The sequence below is a fragment of the Panthera pardus genome, unplaced genomic scaffold, assembly GCF_024362965.1.
Source record: "Panthera pardus isolate Hobbes unplaced genomic scaffold, ASM2436296v1 HiC_scaffold_17, whole genome shotgun sequence".
Lineage (NCBI taxonomy): Eukaryota > Metazoa > Chordata > Mammalia > Carnivora > Felidae > Panthera > Panthera pardus.
Window position 1 is genome coordinate 120,313,596 of NW_026526732.1, and position 23,600 is coordinate 120,337,195.

Here is a 23,600-nt window from a genome sequence, read left to right on the forward strand (position 1 = left end):
TACCATATGCTACTCTCTTGCAGGGCTTTCTTCCTCCATACCCGCCCCCCCGCCCCGCCCAACCACCGACAATACCATCGGCACTTTGACTCAGAATGCAACAAAGCCCTCCTTTGCCAGGCAAATTATTCATATATGTAAGATGCCAGCGTTGGTATATCCTCCCTTCTCCTTCTGTCGTTTCTGTAGTCAGTGATAATCAGGATTGTGCTACACAGAAGCCATCTCTGTTGGCCAAGTGTCACCAACTGAACCTACGGAATATTCCTTTGCTCCGTTTTGGGTGACACCCCAGGAGGGCTTCCAGATAAATTATAGAATGCCCAAGTTATATTTGAATTTCAGATACACGATAATTTTTTTTAGTATAAATATGCTCCAAATACCGCGTAGAACATGCAAAGATGCTCATCATTTCTCTGAAATGCAAATTTAACTGAGCATCCTGTTTTGTTTTGTTTTGTTTTGTTTCGTTTCGTTTCGTTTCCAAATCTGGCAACCCTACCCATCAGGTGAGTCAAAGGCTTCAGAACCAAGCCAGTCAAGCTACTGAAATCCTAGGAGAAGTCAAATCAAGACAGTACATCTCCATTGAGCTGAAGTATTTGCAAAGTGCCATGCTCACAGCTGTGGGAGATGCAACACCGTGTCAGATCTGGCGAGAAAATAGAACGGGAGAGGAATGGCCACAGGCCAGAGAGAGACCACGGTACGAGTGTAAAAAGTTTGGCTCAAGAACTATCGAAAAGCAAAATAGTAGGAAGGATGCTTCTAGTGGTTCTCTTCATCCATCACCTTTTGTGATGGCTTCTTGCAAAGTGGGGCTTCTGCTCCACAGCTCGGGAGGAGGCTGGCGAGACCGGAGAGGAACATTCTCTGACACGCAAGGAGGCTTGTGGGCACAGCACCTGCCTTAGTCTTTTATTGCTGAGGTAAAGCAAACATCAACCTGATTGATGATCTGGGAGAGCCTGGGGGAAACAATCAATACGTATTTGTGGACTGGATGACTGACAGATTTTTGAGTAGGGAGTGCATGATGAAAGGTATTGTACCAAGACTATTTTGGAGGTGTTGTGTGGGAGAACAGAGGGACTAAGGCCCCTCTGATAAGTGGGGGGGAAATCAGCCATCCGCTCTGATGGGCCGGCTGTGCCTAAGCATCCACATCGGGTAACACCTGACCTTGCCATCCCTCCTCGCTCTATCACCTAGCATCAGGTAGCTTAGGGTGCCTCGAACACTCATGATTATTGGAGCAAATTATTATTTCTCTGCTGCTTCTGAGAGCTGGAAGAAAAATTATTCACTGGAGGAGGGAAGTATGGAAAAAAAAATAAGGGGCAGGATTGGGACAGAGAGAGGACAACATTAAAAAAAAAGTAACTTAGGGGCGCCTGGGTGGCGCAGTCGGTTAAGCGTCCGACTTCAGCCAGGTCATGATCTCGCGGTCTGTGAGTTCGAGCCCCGCGTCAGGCTCTGGGCTGATGGCTCGGAGCCTGGAGCCTGTTTCCGATTCTGTGTCTCCCTCTCTCTCTGCCCCTCCCCCGTTCATGCTCTGTCTCTCTCTGTCCCAAAAATAAATAAAAAACGTTGAAAAAAAAAATTAAAAAAAAAAAAAAAGTAACTTAAAGAAAAAATGGATGAGTTGGAGGGTAGGGTGTCATTCTTTTTGTTTCGTTCTGTTTTTAATTTTCTGATAATTACTATTTGTGTGGTTGGGGATAAGGAACTATCTGCCTTGTACTTTTGTTTCTATTTCTGTATGGCAAACTTCATTCTTATTTTTAATGGCTTTTCAAGCTGTGAAGAAACTTTATCGAGTATCCAGCAGCAAGAGCAGAGCCAAGACTGGAGAACAAGTCTTTCTTGCTCCAAGACTTGTCCTGATTCGCTGCCTCGGCGGCTGTCTCCCAGCTGAAAAGCTACTCTGCAAACTGCCTCTCCAGTTTCACAGATGTGCTTGTTGATGAAACCACACAGATAATCTATAGCTTTCACGTGCCCTCACTGTACTCTATTTTAGTGTTTGGTACAAAAAAGAAACTTACTGTCTGGATTCAGCATAACCTAGTCTGCCTCTGTGATATGATTTATTTGCAAAAGGATCAAAACATAGACTCCCTTCGATCTTTTAACCTTCTAGGAAGGCCAACCCCTTTGGAAAAAAATAGTATTTAAGGCAGTGGTAAAGAGATTATCTGGTTATTTGGTAAAATAGTCAACCATAATATTCTACAAAAAGAACTCTAATCCAATGACAACCCATAGAAAGAAACAGCAACAGAACAATGGAAGTATGTGTGATCCTTTTAAAGACTTGTGTCTGAGGAGGACGGGAAGGCTTTTGAGATCCTGGGAGAGGAAAAGGATATCAGAGATGAAAAGGATCTTTGTGATCCTTAAAGCTGCTTGAAGGTTGGGAAGGAACAAATGAGACCATGCCCATATAATAAAACTAAGGTGATCATACTTCTCCCACAGAGCCTGTTTGGTAACCAAGAATGAGTAAGTGACTCAAGAATTTAAAAATTTAGTAAAAGAAGAAGGGATCCAACCTACAAATTCCCCTCCTCTCTCTCCTTCCCTTGTGCTTTGTGTCCCCAGGTTCTTTGTAACTTAAATAATTAATAGTTAATAAAAAGGTAACTGCTACTCATGCTTTTGCCCTTGTGGCAACCTTGAAGTGAGGCTCTGCATTTCCGTGTGTTTCCCTCAACAAAAATTCACTCCACAACAGAGATTGTACTGAAGATTTAATTTATTTTTATTATTTTTAAGTTCTAATTTTTAAAAAATATTTTATTTTTAAGTAATCTCTACACCCAACGTGGGGCTTGAACTCACGACCCAGAGATCAAGAGTTTCCCTGCTCCATGGACTGAGCCAGCCAAGCACCCCTGTATTTTTAAATTTTAATGTTAATTTCAGTGTAATTAACCTACCGTGTCATATTAGTTTCGGTGCCAAGTGGAGTGATTGGACAATCCTCTACGTTTCCCAGCGCTTGTCAAGATAAGCTGTACTGAAGATTTTATAAGGAAAACTGAAGAGGGGATTTACATCTCACAACGTTCAGACTTCACTTCTCAATTTGCTGTCAAGCTCTCTCCTCTCAATTTTATTCTCAGCTGTTGGCCTTTGTATCTTTTAAGCCTTCCACAGAGTCATTCCTCAAAGTCTACGAGTTAGTGAATTCTAACCCCCATCCCCGTGATTCTTTTGCAGAAAAATTTAGCTATTTCTCACCTCTCTCAGTCCTTCGCACCAGCCACCCACAGCACCGTGGGCACTCAGCCTTAGATTAGGTTTTATCAAAGCATTCCTCCTTAAAATGCACATCTCTGCTTCTTGCAAGGGATTCATGTAAAACTGCTAAGGAAAATGAGATTTTCTTTGCAGCGCCACAGGGACATAATTTATAAGGGAGCAATCAATGTCTGGCAACATTTACCATCTGCTTCGGATTTCTTAGTTTTTAGGTTACTTGCTGACTTCTCCAAAGCTAGAGGTTGGGCTTGGTGGCCGTGGAGATAAATCGACTCCTGTCTGATCACTTTTAGAGGATGACATCAGTCCTTTCCTCACTGTTGAGTGTTCGCAAAGAATTCTGAGGTGATATTTACTCCAGTAGCTGGGAGAGAAAATGACCTTCTGTTCTGTAATTTCTCCATCCATGGGGAGTGGCCAACCACCTTTCTTTCCTTCTCTTTTTTAGGGGCTACCCTCCTTGGAATTTCCCCACTGTCTCTCATGGGGATCATGAACTTTGGCTTTCCTTGTGATGCGAATTCCTTTATGACCACACTAAATCTCAGACTCTAAGATCTTAGAATTACTGTGTTAATTTTCAGATTTTAATATTATTGGTTGCTTATCCTCTTGGGAACACTGGAGAGTCTCCTGCATACGGCCCTTGGGAACTCCAAGATGTTTGCTCCAAAGTTGTCTTGTGAAAATTCTTTCCCCCTCGACGGTAACCCACCCTCTTGGAGTTTTATGTTATTTTCACATGAATGGTACTCACTACGAGTCACGTTTTCTGATGTGAAAATCATGCTTGACGTATACTTGACATGTACCAGACTATCCAAGATGTTTGTTAAATACATCTGGAAAGCTCAGCATATGTTGTTGGGTTTTAGACCCATGTAAGGAGCGCCTTCTCAGAGGCCATTGCATTTCCCTGCTCATCATTTGTCTTCCTGATTTCTGTCACTTTTCTCTTCTCCTTCTGACTCACCTGTGATATTCTTTGATCACCTCGTCACTATTTGATTGGTGATTCTGCTCAAGCCCAAGAATTTTGCCCCCTCTTTCTCAACTTATTGGTTTCTATGGTGCATCTTCCTTTTCAATATTTCTTTCTAGGTCAGACCTGTCCCCTCGCCATTCTTCCTCTGATTTGATGTATGTCACCTCCTAAGGCATATCAGCTGCCATATGCCATCCCCTCCCCGTGCACCTGCTCCCTCCCCACCAGACCTTCCAGTAGCTACGGCTGCCCAGTAATTCCATGTCCTCCTTCTCACTGGGCTTCATTTTGATCCTTGTCATTCAAGGGGTAACCGTGCAGTGATCTTTCCCCTTCTCTGTCCACTGAGTTCATGTACAACTTACAATCCAAACAGTTTCTGGTTGTTGGCTTGCCTGACTGTAACCTCTGCTATTTAGTCTTGCTGTCTGTCCCTTCCTGCAGATACTCCCTGTCATCTTTCATCTCTGGGGTGGTCAGTAGTCACCCCAAGTTGTTTCTTTTTCTTTCTTTCCTTTCGTTCCCTTCTCATGATTTTTTTGATCATTCTTTATTCTTTTTTTTTTAGATTTTGAATAATCATGGATGTGTAAAAAGTAGCAATGAGAGCAAAGATAGCCCAGACCCCGTACCCTTTTCCCAGTCTCCCCCACGGTCACATTGTACATAATTGGAGTACGATATCAGAACCAGGAAATGGGTGTTGGTATACGGCGTGGGAGGAGTTCTATGCCATTCTATCGTATGTGTAGATTCATGGAACCATCAACACGCAGAGCTATTCTATCACCACAGATATCTCCTTCATGCTACACGTTTTTAATCATACTCACCCACCATCCCTGCCCCCATGACAACTGCTAATCCATTTCCCAGTTCTGTAATTTTGCCATTTTGAGAGTGCTGCCTAAACGCTGTTGTATCGTATGTGACCTATTGAGACTTGCTTTTTTCTCATTCAGCATGATGCCCTTGCAGTCTGTCCCAGCTGTTGTTTGTACCGATAGGTGGCCCTTTTTTTATTCCCGACTAGCATTCCATGGCATAGTTGTACATTGGCCCATTGAAGGCCATTTTGACTGTTCCTAGTTTTTGCCCAACAAATAATATTTTCTCCCTTTTTGTATTTTTCTTTCAGGCTGCTACTTATAGCAGATGTTTGCAGGAAAAGAAAACTTTGTGTAAAGGAAGACTTACCCATTGGTTCTTATAACTAATGGAGACCCGTAGGTATAACCTAGAGTTATTGACAATGTAGATAAACAGTTTTCTTTTCGGAGATAGGACTGGTTTTTTGTCTTGGCATCTGGACTTAGACCTTCCGGCCCAATTCTTGTTTGTCAGCAAATACCCTGTGTGGGGTGAATGCACTTGCTTTCACCTCCACAGCGGTGTTCCAATATAAATTTTGATCACAAACAAAAATGAGGTCTCGTTATTTTAAGTTAGGATGTTAATTTTAAATGACTACATGGTTACAAGGGCTTTGGTGCCTGTTCAGGAAAGCCTTCAAGTTATTTCTGGCAAAACAGATTGAAACCAGTGGCCTTTAGAACTCAGTACTCAAGGGAAACAAGGCAAGCTGCGTTTGACTCGAAGGTGGGGTAACCCAGTGGCATTTACTAAAGGAAAAAATTCGTAGGCTTATTTTCCAAATGAGTTTAAGGTTCAGTATTTTGTTAGCTCTGCATGTGTTTGAGAGGGAACTCCTGGGCGCTGGTGGGTAGGTTCATCTTGGTTCTAGCAAATGAGTGGATTGGCCTGACATTTTTGGCATGCGTCAATGAAGGATGACATAGGGTTTCCCTGCTGTGAGTAACGTGGCTTCATTTTATGTTTGAAGATTTCACATATTTGCATAATGTCCCCGTTGAGGTGATTATATGGCAGAGGAATAAAAGTGTAAATATTCAAATGTTAGCGGACACTTGAGAGTCTTTCAGAGCGAAAGGGGATTTAACACATGTGAAACACAAGTTTGGACTGGCACATTAAGATTTTTGGGGGGGAAGGGGTTCCTTAAAGTTTGCAGGAAATTTAAAGTTTTGGTCCTTTAAAACTGTCATCAGAGCCTTCTCTCTTTTATAAAGTTTCTAGGTCTTGGGGACATTCAGTCGTGGTCAACACATTTGCCAAAGTAAGATCCCACTCCCTATCCCTCCCCCACCCCCCCCCACCGCCTCCCTCCCCTAAATTTGAATGCTCCGGAACACCTGGGAGATTAGAATGCCTCCTATTCACGTAAACTGTATCAGGATGAACTGAAAGCACTTTGTAGCTTTATCTACTGAAGCCCTAATTTCCTTCCAGGTAGGCAGAGGAAGGTGGATAGACCCTGTGGATCTCTGCATTGTGTGACAAGCTCTGAGTCACCAAAGTGAGTCACTGGCAAATGGGGATGACGCTTTCCACCCAGGCTGATGTTCTCAGACTGGTGCTTTCAGCATTTGTTTTCACCATATCCCAAGTAAGTCTCGTGAGATGACTCTCAGATTCACATGAAAGTTTTGAACGACTTTTAACCCAAAAAGCTGAAAAGGAAAAAACAAAACCACCACTGGAAGGTTTCTTCGGAGGCGTTCTAGAAAAGTCCATCCCGAGGCAGGGTTGTAGCTCAAGGAAGTTTGGCACATGGCTATCAATGAGGATTTGTCGCAACCGCTCCAAACGAGAACGGGGCCAAGAACGAGAACCAGGGCATTCAGGGTAAAAAGGAGGGGAAATCCAGTGGTCTCCCTTTCAAAAAAAGTTGCTGATCAGAGTTCTTGGGCTCGCCTTTAGTAATACTGTGAACATTGCAGTAATCAGAATTCTGCATTAATCAGTCTTTCTGCACATCTGCAACGTGAAGGCTGATACTGGTAATGATGACTCAGGCGTGAAACGTCTTGGCTCTGAATGACCGAAAACCAGATTTCACCGAGCTTGTTGTGGTGTTGGTGTTTATGCCTGCCACCATATTTGAATCCTGTAAAGAGTGAGAGCATCCGTGACTAGCCACGGTGGCAGTCTAATAAGGCCAGTAGTTCATTCGCTGGTGCTTCTGGGTCGTGGAGTTTCCAGTTATATCCTGCCAGGCAGTGGGGCCTCTAAGCACACAACCATCCAGAGGCCTGCTGGGGCCCGGCTTTTATCACACCAAGCATTTCAGAAACAATGGTGGGGATCTGAGAGAGAGAGCGAGGGTGCTTGAAGCTGAGAAGTGGGACAGAGCAACGGCAAGAAAGTTTAGCCAGCGCCTACTATGTGCGAAGCCCCGTGCGAGGGGCTTTGATCCATGTTGTCTCATTTGTCACTGAGACGCGACAAGGGACAAGCGACGGGAGCGTCACCGGGGGAGGTCTGGGGTGGTGTGGTTGCGGAGCAAAGCCTCAGAAGACACGTGTAGAGGTCAGGGTGCTTGCGGCGGCAGCTACCAGGACACGGGAAAGTGGCCTAAGTGATAAGGACATATATTGACTCAGAAGAGGTCCATCCAGTGGCTCAGTGATGATCATAAGGACCCAGGTTCTCGCCACCTCTGTCTGAAGGCCCTGGGGAAGATGCCTTTAGAAGTCCTTCCTCACCTTTTCCAGCTTCTAGTAATTCCTTGGCTTGTGGCTGTTCAACTCCAATCTCTGCCTCTGTCTCCACATGGCCTTCTTCTCTCCATGTCTCTGTCTCCACGTGCTGTCCTTTTCTGTCTCTCATAAGGACACTGGTCATTGGATCAGGACCCTCCCGACAATCCAGGATGATCTCATCTCAAAATCCTTAACTTAAGTGCAGCTGCAAAGACCCCGTCCCCACATAAAGTTACCTTCACAGGTTCTGGGATGTGAACACAATTTTTTTCGAAGGTCACCACTCAGCCCACTACGATGGCCTCATTTTTTTTCTCAGATGGTGGGTATGGACGTATCTGACAAGGATGGAACTTCCTGTCATCAGTTCTTGGCTTCCAACCCAAGGATTGGCGTTATCACCAAAATGAACTGCTTACAAAAAGACGAGTTGCAGGTTCCAGAAAGGACAGACTCGATCCCACAGAATCATCTCGTTTCTTGCTTTATTGATTGCCCCATGCAACGTACATGTATGGGAAAGAGCTTCTGAGATATACCAGTGAGTGACTGTCAAGTTCTTTAGATTGTATCTCTAAGTGCTCTTGAATCTTTTGTACCCCTTCCTTGATGTCTCCACCACCTTACCAAATCCCCATCATTTGTCACCTGGATTATGTCTTACTTGTCCCTATTCTCCCCAGCCTCCTTTCTCCATATTGCTGCCTGAGGAGCTGCCTGAAATTCCAGTTGGACGTTTCGTGCCTGGTGCTAGATTGCTTTTGTTTGTCCCTGCAAAGCCATCCTTCTACACCTGGCCTTTTTCCTCCAAAGCTCCTTCTCCCTCTGGCTTCTGGTTGGGTTTGGCAATGGGGGCACTGGTGAGATGAGGTGGGAGGCGTGGGAGCAAGGAGAGGGGCCATTCGTCTCCCTCACTCCTTCCCCGGAGGTCCTTGCACCCGGCGTCCCTCAGTCGATGCCCCCATTAGGAGAATTCCCACATGGCTGCCTTCCAAGTTTTAATAACTGTCTCTCTCCTCATCCTTCCAGGCCCAAGGATGGCAACAGGACCCCTTGTGGTTTCCCGACGCCCTGCCTACACCTTTGAACATAACCCCATCGTCAACTCTTCACGAATTACCCATCTCAGTGTTTCTTGCCTGCACCATGACTGATACAGCCGGGCTGTAAACACGTCACTGACTCTACCTTGCCCAGAGGAGGAAGCAACATCCCACAGGAGGGGAGCAAGATTCCACCCTTGCCACATCTTGAGACACGCTTTCCGCACCCTGGCGGACGTGTGGTTTCCTGGACGCAAGGTGTTCTTTTTCTTCTTGGAGATTCTGTAACTGACGATTTCTTTCCTGGCTTAGCTGCCTGGACAGTGTCTTCTCTTCCTTCAAGACTGTTCAGGGATCACCTGTTGATTTTTTCTGACTTTCCTAGGCAGGATGGGCTGCTTCCTCTTCTGTGCTCCCTTATCACATTATATGCCTGCCCATTAAAGCTCTTTTCATTGCTGCGAGTTTTTGTTCCTGTGTCTGCTTTCCAACCAGTCTTGGAATCCTCTGAGTGTATTCTATTTTCCTTTGTTCTCCGAGTACCCGCTGTTGTCCCTGGTGGGCTTAATAAACATATTCTGAATGACTATATTTTTCTTTATTCACTATATTACTACTTGCTACACTCATACAAAGATTACTGCAATAAATTACCACGCTCGTATGCAACTGTGCACATCGTTTTCTCTTTTGATGAATATTACTTGGGTTTTTCCTCATGACCACTCTGAGAGATGGGTTGGTAGGAAGTAAATTCCCCTCTGTCACCTGAATTGCTGGGGGCAGAACTATGCCGGGAATCTAGACTTCTTGTTAGGAGTTTGTTTGCCTTTGCATTAGACCATGCTGCCTCCTGAGATGCCAGATTAAAGCAACGACAACAGAACCAGAGGTATGCTAGAAGAATGAGCACTACCCGAAGGGTCACTTCAGACGGAAGGCAACTCAAGCTGCTGTAGAGATAACCCCATGTGATTGCAAACACATGTCAGGAAGGCTGTGTAGACAGGTGGTTGTAGAAGGGTCCTAACGAACGGAACTGGTCACATTAGCTAACTTCCTGTTGTTTGAGAATGATGTCTGATATAGACTCCAGAGACCATTGACAGAACATACAGTTGGATTAAAATTAGGATGTGAACATCAAAAAGGAGTATTCCGTGACCCCGGGGAAGGGCTGGCAACCAATGGGGAAAGGCATGGACTGTTTCTGTAATTCAAACCATATCCCATGAGAAAGTAATTTTCAGACAGCAGCACAAAGAAAGGTAAATTGAAGAGCATTTGGGACAATTTCTGTGTCAATAGAAGGCTTAAAGCTTCTTCCTTTTGTCCGCCTTAGGGGAGAAGCAGTATGTTGAAAGCCCAGCGAATGAGGTAAGGAACATTCACCGAGACGCAATTCGAGAATTTCCGCGGGGAAATGGAATCTTACAAGTCACCCAGTGCTAGGCTTTGGATGTTTGACTCTTTTCCAACAGGAAGGAAAAGATGAAGTCTGGATGCTCCAAGTGGTAGAGGGTCAGGACAGACTCCGTTTTAGACGTGGCGCATGGCCACTATCCCGCATGCTCCTTGCAACGCTGACGGTGTCAGAACATCTGTGTGATCCCCGTGGGTCCGTGTCAGAACCTCAGAATCAGCCTTTGGTTAACTGAAACACTCCTCAGTTGCTTGGACCTCTGTCCCTGTTCTTCACGGAAGACCGAGAGGCGAGTTAACAGAAAATAAAGGAAATAAAATACATTTCTACGGAGCCAGCCTTAGCTCTTCAACTTTTTCAACCTCAAAATGTTTATATCTCTTAACCCAATCATTCCCTTATTGAGAATTTATCTTCGCGATATAATAAAAGTTACAGGCCAAGATCCAGAAGGAAATCTTCCTGTCCAACAATAAGGAAAACATTAGTTAAATCCAATTAAAAGACTTCCATGTGGTTATTTAAATCACGTGTTTGAAAAACATTTAGGGGCATGGAGACATTTATGATCCGAATCATAAGACAAGATAGAAACCTGCATCTATGGCATAATCTTTCCGATATTTTGAAAACTCCTTTCTCTCTGTCTAAATACGTCTGGCTATAAATAGAAAAATACCGGAAGGAAAACCGTCAAAATGTTAATTACGGTTATCTCTGGATGGTGGGATTTTGAGATTATTTTATTTTTTCTTTGTACTTAATCCATTTTCCAAACTCATAGTATAAATCAGAAAAAAATAAAAAAAAAAAAAAACACCCTACAAACAATATTGAAAATCCTTCTCTGGCTTTTCCCTTATTTCCAAGCTAAAATCCAGACTCGTTAGCACAGCAAATGGGCTTCTTAATGATCTGGCTGCCCGCTCTCCTGGCTCATTTTTTCCCTGCTCCTCTCCTTAGGTCCTGTCTTCCAACATGCCTCATGAGTCTGCCGGATGCCTGGTGGTTTTCCAAACGTGTGATGCTTTCTGAAGATTCCTTGCCTTGGCTCGTTGCTGTTCTTTCTACCTAGAACACTCTTCTCTCCTTGTCAGTATTTGCAGGCTCTGAAACTCAGCTCCACCTCTCCTTTCTTCTGGAAAACCTCCCAGAGTGGAGGCTGTGGTGTTTGCCCCGTCTCCCCTCTCCCCTTCATGGCCGATGTGCTCATTCCCCAAGCGTGAGGGCGGGGGGTGCCCGCTGCCGGCTCACAGATGAATCCCTCCCCTGGCCTCCACTTGGGCGAGGTCCTGTGGGACAACCCACATCCAATGAGTGGTCAAGGCAAGGCACCGAGCCTCAGTCCGCCATAGCTCTCTGAAAGGCCATCTCAGCTTTCTATCTCCCTGAGGGGTGAGCCAAAGCCCCTTTGGCAACTGCATCACAGTTAAACTTCTTTCTCTGTTCAGTCCTGTTCCTCTCTCCCTTGTAAGTGAGTTCTCTCCAGGAAGCCTCTCACAGAGAGTCTCCGAGTCTGTTTCTTGGGGAGCCCAACGAAGACCCCCCGCTATGATAGCTGACCTCACTCCCCAAGTTAGAGCCCTCTTCTCCGAGCTCCTTCACTGCCTTTGTCTGTGCTTGAGCGCTGCTCTCATTGTATTGTGACAGACGACAGTTCCAGGGTCTGTCCCACTTGACTGGGATCTCCCTGAGGGTAGGATGTGGTGTCTCATTTCTCTGCGTGTGCAGCACCTGTCACAGCACCTGGTTCCTAGGATGTGGTGAATGAGTACACGTGAAGGCGAAGCAGATAGTAGAGAGGGTAATGGGCAGAAAAAAACGGAATGAGACCCTTATGGGCAAAATGAAATAACACCCTTCCGACTGGCGTTACATTTCCTATTGAGCCTTTCTGTCTATCTACCAATAAACAAAGCTCTGACTTTGAGGTCTTGGGATTGGAGGGTGGGGTAGAGAGGGTCTTGGGGAATTCCAATCAGGAGTTGAAAGAATTTCGCACTTAATTTTTCCCCTAGTCTTCTATTTGCAGGACGAACCCCCTTTTCTTCTCTTCTTCCTCAGTTCAACTTTCTCATAACTTTTTCTTTCTCCTTCCCTTTCTTCCCCAAACTTGGTCAAAGGCGAACATGTTGCCAAGAGAATGACAGAGCAGCCATGACCAAGGGATAAGCCAACAACAGTTGTTCCTCAAGAAGCTGCAGGGGAAAATATCGGACGCCCTTTCAAGTTCCTACCTTTCTCTGATGAATAATTCTGGGAGTGGGGTGTTCTGGTTTTTTGTTCCTAAGGGATAATTTAGGGAGAGGTTAAAGCTGAGGGTTAAAGCTCTCAGAGTTATCAATGTAATGAGTCACAAATGAGTTGTTAAGCCCCTGGCTATGTGTTGTCCAAACTGAGTCAGTAACACGCAGCCCTTTGGCTCACAGGCTTAGGGACCTTCCTTACCCTTCCCTCCTGCCCTTCTGTTTCACTTTCATGGGTCCTCTCTTGGATGAGCTCCCTAGTGCTGAAACAGTTCTGTGTGGTGACAGAAGGCTGCTCCGCATTTATTCCATTTTTCAAGAAAGGTGTTACTATTTTCTCTTAATATGGGACCACCTTGGTACCTCTGGAGTGGAGTTGAGTGATATGGTGACCCCTTTCCCCAACTTATCTCCCACTTTATACATGTGGCAAGAAAGGTGCCAGTTCCCAGTGCGTAGTTGGGGACAGAGAACCTGGAGGGCAAGTGACCTTGAATAATTATTGAGCCACTTAATGCCAGTACTAGGACAGAAATTCAGGATGCGTGACTTAGGGGTCTACGCTTCTAACACTAGTCCATGCTGAGGGCAATCCCTCACTGGGGAAATTTTTCCATGAGTGCATTTGTTTCCCTCAGACTTCAAATTTATCATAAATCTTAGAGCTACAAAGCATGACCCTGGTATTGGCAGTCATGTGTGAGAGCGTATGTTTGTGTGTGTGTGTGTGTGTGTGTGTGTGTGTATGTATGTTCCAGACCTCGACCCTGAGGATGGTGGAAGAGCATGGAAGCTTTTTGTGTGTCTCGCGTCCATGAAACGCAGCCAGACCAACACTAAACCATCCTACACACCTAGAAAACTGATTGGAAGGTGAACACAACGATCTCCAAAACCTGAACCACCAACCTCAATCCTGAGGAGACTAAGCTCCGCCTGTGGTGGGTGTTACACGGGAACATTTGTTCCAACTCCTATTGTTTCCATGGGGACATGCTTCCATTGAGTAAGGCCCTTGGGCTCTTTCCACCCTCTCTTCCACTGCATTAGAGGAAGAGGAGAGTGGTCAGTCTGGATGGAGTCATTGAACGTGCATGCCTCACCTTCTCTTCTCTCTCTGAGAACTGCCTGGAGAAAGTGAACATTCTCTGCTTCTTCAAATCTGAAGTTTTAAGGGGCAGCGACCAATGTGGCAGTTTTCTGTCGTCCAGCACTGCCAGGTACCTGCTACATGACTTCAGTGGTACCATATTAACAAGCCTATAGACCTGAAGTCACAGTCTTCAGCCAAGACTTTGTCCTTTTAAAAAATAGTGATATTTTTACCTCTAACCGTCTAATTCTTATGCCTCTTAATTGGTTTAGAAATTGGGCAGGGAAGGGGGTACTATTTATTGTGCCCGAAAACCCCGGCATCAGGGAGGGCTCCCTGCTTGGCCTCCAGCAACGGCCTGGTGTGGATAAAGATCTACTCTTGGTGGGTAGCCAAGAATTTGAGGGAGAGGGCTGGGAATACGAACACAGATGAACTTAACTGAGAGGCTAATTGGGCAAGGGTGTCTTGTCTACAGTCTGAATGACTCAGGGAACATTCTGACTCACTTGGGGCTCATGAAGAGAAAGGAGGGACCTTCCCAAGAAATCACTCTGTCTTCAAGTGACAGTGAAAGTAGTCATGGAACAAATGCGTTTTCTGCCAGGGCTCCTTTTGGTTCCCACAAACTTTCAAATTTAAATGACCGTGTGAAGAGGGGAATCTCAGGAATGACTAGAATTATGTTCTTCTGTGTACTGAAATCCAGTTTGTATCTGACCTCCCTGGCCAAAAGTCATCCCTCGCCTATAAACTTCTATACCCATTGCCTGAATTGCACGCGAGGCTTTTTATTCCTGACTGGTTTTATCACTTGCTTCGTTGTCGTGGTAGTTATTCCTGATCTTTGTGCATTTTATCTCAAATCCTGTAGATTTTAAGTTTATTGAGTATCAGGACTCTGTCTTATACCTCCTCGTACTTTTTTTCCTACCCTCCAAGAACCTAGCGTAGAATTTACTCATGTTTGGTGGTAAGGAAACAAATGAAGACCGACCAAGTAAGAACAAGAAAAGGTTATTTTTCAGAACCTGCTATAGTCAGCTGCCATAACTTATGTTGTGGCAAAGACTTAAAGGCAGGAGGAGGAGGGGGAAAGATTTGTAGTGGAAAAAGGGGAAGGCTTCAGGTATGCCTTGATTGGAGACTGTTGGTATGAGGAAGCTGGTGATGGGCTAACTAGAAGCAAGTATCCCACGGAATTTGTTAGGGGTCCATACTCGGCTTTCTCTGGTGGGTCAAAGTTGGATGTGGAAATAAAACTTAGAAAAGCTTTCAGCTGTTAATTAAATCCTGGAGACTCTGGGCCAGTTGTTACAGGGGTTGTTTGGCTTCCTGGATTGTTGCTGGAGATAGTAATGTGACTTCCTACAAGTCTGACTTATATCAGGCTGGCTTCCTGGGCTGGTTCTTATGGAAACTGGGTTGTGTGCCTGGGTTGTTCACTGCAGCTTGCAGGTCAGAAGTCTAGTTTTATATACGACCTGGCCACTGACCATTTGTATATTCAGTCTCTCAGTAGAGTGTCAGTAAATACTGGCTGATTGATTAATTGATTGCTCTGACTATGGTTTGAAATATTTCCTTTGAATTGATATCCTTTATCTTTCCTCTTGGTACTTGCTGAAGTTTATTCAACAAATATTTTCCATTTAATTTTTGTAACAAGATCTGAGACGCAGAAAATGTACTACAGCTTTCCTCCCTTTCTTACTCATCATCTTGGTGTCCGAAACATTGATGAAGAAAAAAGAAGCGTTGTGGTCTCCAATGTTTCAGGCTAGAAATTACTGTAGCTCAAGCCCTTCATCTTCTAATGAAGAGACAGAGACCCAGAGACCTGTCCGCAGTCACGCTGGTCGGGGAAAAGGTAAAATTATAGAGGAAGTCACCACTGAAAGGGTAGAGGGTCAGTCTCTGATCTGCTGAGTCTTTGGGCAACATGTTGGGGTGAGGGGCAGGAAGGCCAATAAGGGTCTTGTATGGGTTTTTCAGAATCAGAAAAAAGGCCAAATCGCTGAAAGTGAAGACCTTTGGAAGAGTGTATCATTTTAGAAGTCTTGGGGGGGCCCCTGGGTGGCCCAGTCGGTTAAGCATCCAACTCTTGGTTATCAGCTCACGGTTCGTGGGATCGAGACCCGCATGGGTGCTGAGCTGACAGGGTGGAGCCTGCTTGGAACTTTCTCTTTCCTTCTCTCTCTCAAAACAAATCAGTCAACTTAAGGAAAAAAAGGAGTCATGGAGCAGAACACCTGGCGGGAAGCTCGTGGGGTTGACCACAAGGCACGTCACGGCCTGGATCTGCCATGTAACAAAGTAGGCAGGCGGGATGCCTTAAACAACAGGAACCGATTCTCACAGTGCTGGAGGCTTGGGGATCTGACATCAAGGTGTCAGCAGGGCCACACTCCCTCTGAAACCTGCGGGAGAGATTCCTTCCTTGCCTCTCTTAGCTTCTGTCCTTTGTCAGCAACGCTTGGAGTTCCTTGGCTGGGAGAGATTGTCACTACAATCTCTGTTTCTGTCATCACGTGACGTTCTTCCTGTGTCTCTATTTCTGTGTCCAAATCTTCCTCTTCTTACAAAGATACTAGTCATATTGGATTGAGGGCCCACCCTACAGCAGTATTCTCATCGTAACTAATTAAATCTGTGACGACCCTACTTCCAAATAAGGTCTCATTCTGAGGTGTTAGGGGCTAGAATTTCAACATATCTTTTTGGGAGATGTAAGTCACCCCGTAACATTCGCCATCATGCGGAGCTACTCCCCCCCGCCCCTCCCACCCATGGATCTTTGTAGTCATGAGCTGCTGTCCTTCCTGTCATGTCCCAGCTACTGCCAGCACAGGGCTCATGACTAAACAGAGCTGCTTCCAGAAGAACCCCGGTGATTAGCAGTGCTGCAAACAGGCCGTTCAGAGGGGGTGATGAATAAGAAGGTGTCATTTAAAATAGAGTCACCCAGTTCCTTTGTAAACATGTGTCACAGGGTGTTTAGAATCATCATACCCGACCCACTGCTGCACGTTGGTGGAACTATTAAGTAAATTACACACACATGTCTTTTTTTGGAAGCCTTTTATTCGCAATCCCCCACCCAAGCCTTATTTCCCAGAGGGAATGTGTCCACCCACCTGCATTTCAACACACAACCTTGCCTGTTTCGAACGTTCGTGCTGTCCTGGGCTTCTTTGCGTCAGCTTGTCACCTTTGTTAGTCATTCCTGACACTTTCTCTCTTTCTACTCTTTCAGGAAGTAATGTTTTTGCTCAGGTAAGAGTCACAGGAAGAGTGTTCTGCCTGTGTGCTGATTCATTCCTTTGCTTTTTGCCATTTCTAAATGTTAGATGGGGGCAAAATACCTTTTATTAAGGGCATTGGTCAATGGGGGTGAGAGTACGCAGGCATGAAACGCGCTTCGCCGAAAGGGGAAGCAATCCTGTTTCTCGGTCTTTCAGATTCTTTTCAGAGGTGGCATCATCATGGCCGTGGCCCCTGGAATCCGTGAGATCGACTTTCCTGCTTTCAAATGATGTGTCCGTCCACTTTGTTTCCTTCATGTATGTCGTGAGAGCATCATGGCAAGATGGATGCACTCTGTTTATGGATCCAGGCCATAGGCGCAGAATGTGCTAGAACTGAGATAGATCTAAGCTAATTCAGTCAAATGGGTCCCTCAGGGGGTATTATGGGCTGAAGCGTGTTCCCCCCAAATTTGTATGTTGAAGCCTTAACCCCCAATACCTCGGAATGGGCCTGTATTTAGAATGAGGGTCTTTAAAGAGGTAATTAATTTAAAATACAGTCAGTAGGGTTGGCCCTAATTCAGTATGACTGGCGTCCTTACAAAAGGAGATTAGGACACAGACACGCAGAGGGAAGCCACGTGAGGTCACACGGAGAAGATGGGCATCCACAAGCCAAGAGGGGCCTCAGGAGAAACGGAGCCAGCCAACACCTTGATCATAGACTTTTAGCCTTCAGAACCATGAGACGACACATTTGTGCTGTTGAGGGCCCCCCGGACCACGCTGCTCTGTTATAGCAGCCCCAGCAGACTTATATGGAGGGGGACAGGTTCAGACATGTGAAGCAAGCCTTTAAAGGTACCGTGTCCAACAATAGCACTCCAGACCCCAGGACCCAAAGACCCTTATTCCTGTCTAGTCCAGCCCTCATTATGCTTCACGATGCTATATTGCATTTGTCATGGAAAGGACATGGGATTCATTTATGAATTCAATTTAATTGGCATCTCCGTGGTGGTGCCCCATCTTTTGCCATTTTCTGCAACACCGAGGGAGACTTTTTCTAAGCTATTTTATTTTATTTATTTATTTTTTTAGCTGCAGAGATGACAAATGTTATCAACGATATCCAACCAGAGTGTATTTTCATCCCTTTTCCTCCCGTCAAGATAAGCCAGAAGTATTTGTTGCCAGAAATGGAAAACAGCTTGCTCATCAGCCAGATGATCGCAGTGTTCAAAAGTTCTACTCGTTTGCCATGTGTGAAAAGTTAAGAATTGAAAACAGACAGGCTTACTCTGCTTAAACTGTGGGTTCTGTGAAGCAAGAAAAAGAGACACTTGGATACTGTAAGAATTGTGGAGAAGGTTTGCATGGCAAAATGAGGGAGGTCTTTTCACATCGCTCTGAGGCGGGACCCCTAGGTTGATTTGATAGTGAATATGGCTATTCATCAAGTGGATGAAAGAGGAGTCTAAAATTACCAACTGTGGCAGGCTACCTTTGTGTTCTGGAACGAATCCCAATGTCCTACACAAACGAGGCTCTTGGGACTTCTACTATGCTGTCTGAAACAAAACCTTCTAGGCATTTCAGTTAGACTTCTTTCTAATTATCTTGATGGAGATATGTCCATGAGGTCTTGGTGGAAGTCAGAGGTATACCGTCGAGCTGAAGCTTCGTTAGAAACAGCCTTCAGATGACAGGTTTGAATTATTCCGTAACTCTTCCACTCTTGAGGAAGTAAGGGGTATTTGTTGAATTTTTGCGAGATTGACTTAAATCGCTCAGTTATCAACCCCTTATTGTGTTAGAAGGCTTCGTGTTGGCTGGGTGATTTCTGATCGTTTTTATTAGTCTCTCTTGGTCACTACTTAAGAGACTTTTTGACAACCAAGAGAGCCATTTTAAGCAAATAGAAATGCAGGCTGACAGAGGTCAAATGATTAACTCAATTGACCAAAATGGCGGGGGGTGGCGGGACAAAGAACCCCCCCCCCCCAAGAAAAATCAGAGTTCACACTTAGGGCTCCAATTACCCATTCTGTAGGTTTCTGGAGGCTTGGCACAATCCCATTACCCTTTATTTACCTCCTTCGAAGTTATTTGCATTTCAACACTCACATTTCCCCCCTGCACTTGATGCTCAAGGTCTGGGAAGTTAAATTGAACTCAAGGATTTGGCTACTTAAGAGAGGACAACAAAACCCAAAAAACAACACTTGCCCTCATTCTTCTTTGTGAAGGCGAGCTCCAAATGGGGCAAAAATAAATAAGTTCTCACAGAAAGACAATGCTGCCTTGAGTTCCACTTCCCGTCAGTGAATTCATGACTGCCAGTTTGTTTTCAGGGTGGGTGTTTTTAGCAGCAGGGAATTCTGGTTGACCGGAGGCCAGAGAATGAACAGGAGGAGGGAGGGGAAGAGGGGGAAACTCTCAGGTGCACACCCAATGTGCTGCTCTGTCTACTTTCTCCTTCCCCATCTGAGTCGGTGACATCTTGCCTCACCCTCCGCTGGCCTTTCTCGGGGTCTCAGGTTTTGAGTTGACTGGGCCCTCGGCAGTAGTCCGCAACTCTTCCTCACATGAAAGCACAAATCAGAAGGTACCTATTACAAGGCTGTGAGCACAGAGACAAAGGCCTGGCTGCTGACACCCTCCCACTAACTTGGGTTTTAATGGTGGGTTTAATTTCCTCGCGCTAGCTGAAAGAAAGGGAAAAAAGTGAGCGGAAAGAGCCAGGCTGTGGATAGTGGCGGCGGTGGGGAAGCGACAGCTGTTGTATTCATGGTTAATCAGGTGTGTCTGTCTTTGTGTCGCATCTGTCTGCTACTGTTGCCGGGCCACATGTGAAAGGGGACGGAGGGGAAGGGGCCATTCATGTTCAAAGCCAGCAAGCACTGACCTCTGCTTCGTTCTCCTCGGGGTAGGCGAGCTTGTCTATTTAACTTTCCCCATTATAGGAAGCTGTAATTCTACTGGATTAGCCCACCCTAACCATTTTGGCCTGACAGACGCAAGCTGCATCCAGAATGCCATAAATCTGCCTGGAGAAGGAAGACCGTTCCCTCCTCCCGTGCTTTTCCTTTGGGATTCCGTTTGATTTGTCAAACAAGAGAAAACCGGAAAGAGAGAGGGGGGGAGGAAAGAGAACTGAGGGCTTCTTGGTTCCCCATCGGAAACTGACCCACACGCTGCCTTCACATTTTCTCTAATGATTGTCGGGAGCGGAAGGGCTTCTCTTGTCATGACTAGAACGCCGTTTGCCTCCAGTTCTGTTCATCTCACGGGTCCCACACAAGTGTGGTGTTGGCGTCGGACCTCAGTCATCTCCCTGGCACCAAACCCTCCCCTGGCTTCCCTCTGGTCCGTGCCCATGGGCAGAGGGCAACGGTGGAGCATGGGAAGCTTCCGGCTCCTTTGGGGGGGGGGCAGGTCTACGCTGTACGTGCTGCTGGCCCAGCTCTGCCAGGCGGGACTCTTCCTGGGCCTGCGTACAAATAGCTGAAGCGCAAACAGCACCCACTCCCCACATCCCGGTGCGTGAGATTGTATTACGGCTGAGTGTCTCCAGGTTCGAAGGTCTTCTCCGGCGAAAGGCGTCAAACTGAACACCTCCTATCAGTGGTTTGGGGGGGGGGGCTCTACCTCACCCCCGTGGAGGTACCTTGTTTCTAGCCCTTCTCCTTCAGGGTCAACCCTCTACTTCTTGGTATTGGTTGAGTAATATCGGTTGAGTATTGGTAATCCTCAGCATTTTCAAGATCAAGGAGCTTTGGCTGAAATTTTGACTTTCCTTAAGAATCCGCCATCACAGACCTTGTCAACAGAGCTTGCCACGTGCAAATCTATTTTGGTTTAAGCCATTTTTCAATATAGGCTCTAGTTTTCACCCCATCGTGTTAATTCTTCTTGTGGGGAAGCTGGGTTTAGGCTTTATTGACACTTTTGGGGTGTGTGTGTTTGTGTGTGTGTGTGTACTTGTATATACATATATGTACATACATATTTTAAAAATATCTTAATATATATTTCTATCATCTGTCTCCTATCTATCTTCAATCTATCTATCTATCCATCTATCTATCTATCTATTTATCATCTTATTCTCTAGCATCTATCTATCTATCTATCATCTATCTATCTATCTATGTTTAATATCAAAATTGTTACCTTCCCAGAGTGTGGGTTATCATGAGCACAGCTGAGTTTGCTCTATAAGCCTGTGCTGATTGCCGTGGCTGTATTCTTGAGGTCCAGCTTTGGGGTCAGGAAGCTTTCGTTTTACTGATGTCAAAGGATTTCAGAAAACGATCCCACTACCCTCTTCCCTCTGATAACCCCTGGATCTCCACACTTCCATGAAGTCACTAGGCAAATATGAAGCTTGTAATAAAAGTCTAGCACTCTGCTAGGCTCTCCGAGGCTTTCGGGAACTCATCATCTTGTGAGAGGCCAACGACCGTACAAACGAACGAAGCAATAACAAAGCAGGGCTGGAAAAATTTTCAATAACTTAAAAAAAAAATCAAAGCCTAATTTACATTCAGAAAAGTGCACAAATCCAATTGTATAGCTTGATGAATTATCACAGAGTAAACATACTTATGTAACCACCACCCAGATCAAGAAATAATATTACTACAGCTGGAAGCTTTTTTGAATTTCTCCCTATGTGGTAACCCCATTACATGTAAAACCATTCTTCTGCAGCACAGTTTGGGACTGAGATTTAGTCTTGATTACGGGGCTACAGCAACGCAGAGATGGAAAGTTTCCCATTAGCTGGAAGGGATTTGCTCATGGCAGGATTTTAACACGACCCAGGCTGGCCTTCTAAGGCTGGACTTTAGGAGGTCCAGGTGGGCTGGCGTGTGTGATGCTTTTGGCTGAAGGGGAGGACATAGGAGATTTTGGCGTCGCTTTTTAATTAGCACCAGTCGTGTCCCGGATAAACCTCATTGGCTGCTTTGCCGCCACTGCTCAAAGCTTTGGCTTCCCTTTTTAAAACGTTACGGTAAAGATAGACACGCTATAAAACTGGCCATCTTAGCCAGTTAGGTGTGCAACCGTTCTCCAGAACTCTTTTCCTCTTGCAAATTGAAACCCTGTTCCCATGAAACAATAACACTCCCTTCCTCTTTCCCCCCAGCCCCTGGGAAACACCATTCAACTTTCTGTCTCTAGGAATTTTACTGCTCTAACGACTTCACGTAAGTGGAATTCTTTAGTATTTGTGTTTTTGTGACTGGCTTATTTCACCGGGCATCATGTCCTGAGGTTTCATCCATATCGTAGACTGTGCCAGAATTTTCTTGCTTTCTAAGCCTAGATAATATTGTACATATATATTATTTTATTATTTTTTTAATATGAAATTTATTGTCCAATTGGTTTCCATACAACACCCAGTGCTCATCCCAACAGGTGCCCTCCTCCATGCCTGTCACCCACCTTCCCCTCCTTCCCACCCCCCATCAACCCTCAGTTTATTCTCAGTTTTTAAGAGTCTCTTATGGTTTGCCTCCCTCCCTCTCTAAGTTTTTTTTTTTTCCTTCCCCTCCCCCAGGGTCTTCTGTTAAGTTTCTCAGGATCCACCTGAGAGTGAAAACATATGGTATCTCTCTCTGTAAGACTTATTTCACTTAGCATCACACTCTCCAGTTCCATCCACGTTGCTACAAAAGGCCAGACTTCATCCTTTCTCATTGCCAAGTAGTGTTCTATCGTGTGTATGAAAATATGGAACGCTTCACGAATTTGCGTGTCATCCTTGCACAGGGGCCATGCTGATCTTCTCTGTGTTGTTCCAAATTTAGTATATGTGCGGCCGAAGCCGGCGCATAATATTGTGTATGTTGAGTAATAATGTATGTACCACAGTTTGTTGATCTGTTCATCTGTCAAGGGACACTTGAGTCACTTCTGCCTTTTGGCTGTTGTGAACAGTCTTAGATCCCATGGGAGTGCTATCTTTAAAAAAAATTTTTTTTTTCCCGCTGATTCCTTTTTGAGAGACAGAATGTGAGTGGGGGAGGGGCAGAGAGAGAGGGAGACACAGAATCCAAAACAGGCTCCAGGCTCTGAGCTGTCAGCACAGAGCCCCATGTGGGGCTCCATCATGACCTGAGCTGAAGTTGGACGTTTGACCGACTGAGCCACCCAGGTGCCCCCCATCTTTAATTTTTTTGAGAAACCTTCATACTAGTTTTCATAATGGCCCCACCATTCTGGTGTCCTTTTCACCCGGACTGTTTCCTCCTGACTAGCCACCCAGATGGCATTGGTAAGAGCCTGGTGTGTGGATTGAGGTGGTGGCCATGTTAGGATGGAGGTCAGGACTCTATGTGGGCCTGTCTAGAGAATTTAGTCCCAATGAGGCAGGTGGGCTGGAGACAAGGCAATCATGGTGGGTATTTGGAGACGCCAATAAAGAGAGTGGGATTTGCCCAAAGACAAATAATGTGTGCTTTCATCTGGGGGGGAGGCAAGGAGGTTCTTGATTGCCGGGTGTTTGGAGACCCAATACTTGTTCGCCCTATCACCTCCAAATCTTTTTTCAGGCTTTAGGTATAAGACTTAGAATAATTATAGGACAGATGGTAAAGAAGAGGAAGGGAAATGACGGGAGATAAGGTAATTGTGGAACCCATACACCTTTTTGCCTGGTCGATTGTGGGGACAAGGGTGCTATTTGAATGAAAAAGATACTCCTTAGAAACAGAG

The 23,600-nt window shown here is 45.4% G+C and overlaps 1 long non-coding RNA gene and 1 other non-coding gene across 2 annotated transcripts; one reads left to right on the forward strand and one right to left on the reverse strand.

The window, feature by feature from the left end:
• The first annotated feature begins 409 nt into the window (after positions 1-409).
• Positions 410-9,448, forward strand: LOC109249612 (uncharacterized). The gene is made up of 2 exons (XR_002072662.2): positions 410-932; positions 8,848-9,448. It is a non-coding gene; the product is annotated as an uncharacterized LOC109249612 (long non-coding RNA).
• Positions 9,449-22,610: 13,162 nt separating this feature from the next.
• On the reverse strand, positions 22,611-22,715 carry LOC128777954 (U6 spliceosomal RNA). The gene has a single exon (XR_008423244.1). It is a non-coding gene; the product is annotated as a U6 spliceosomal RNA (small nuclear RNA).
• Positions 22,716-23,600: the final 885 nt, after the last annotated feature.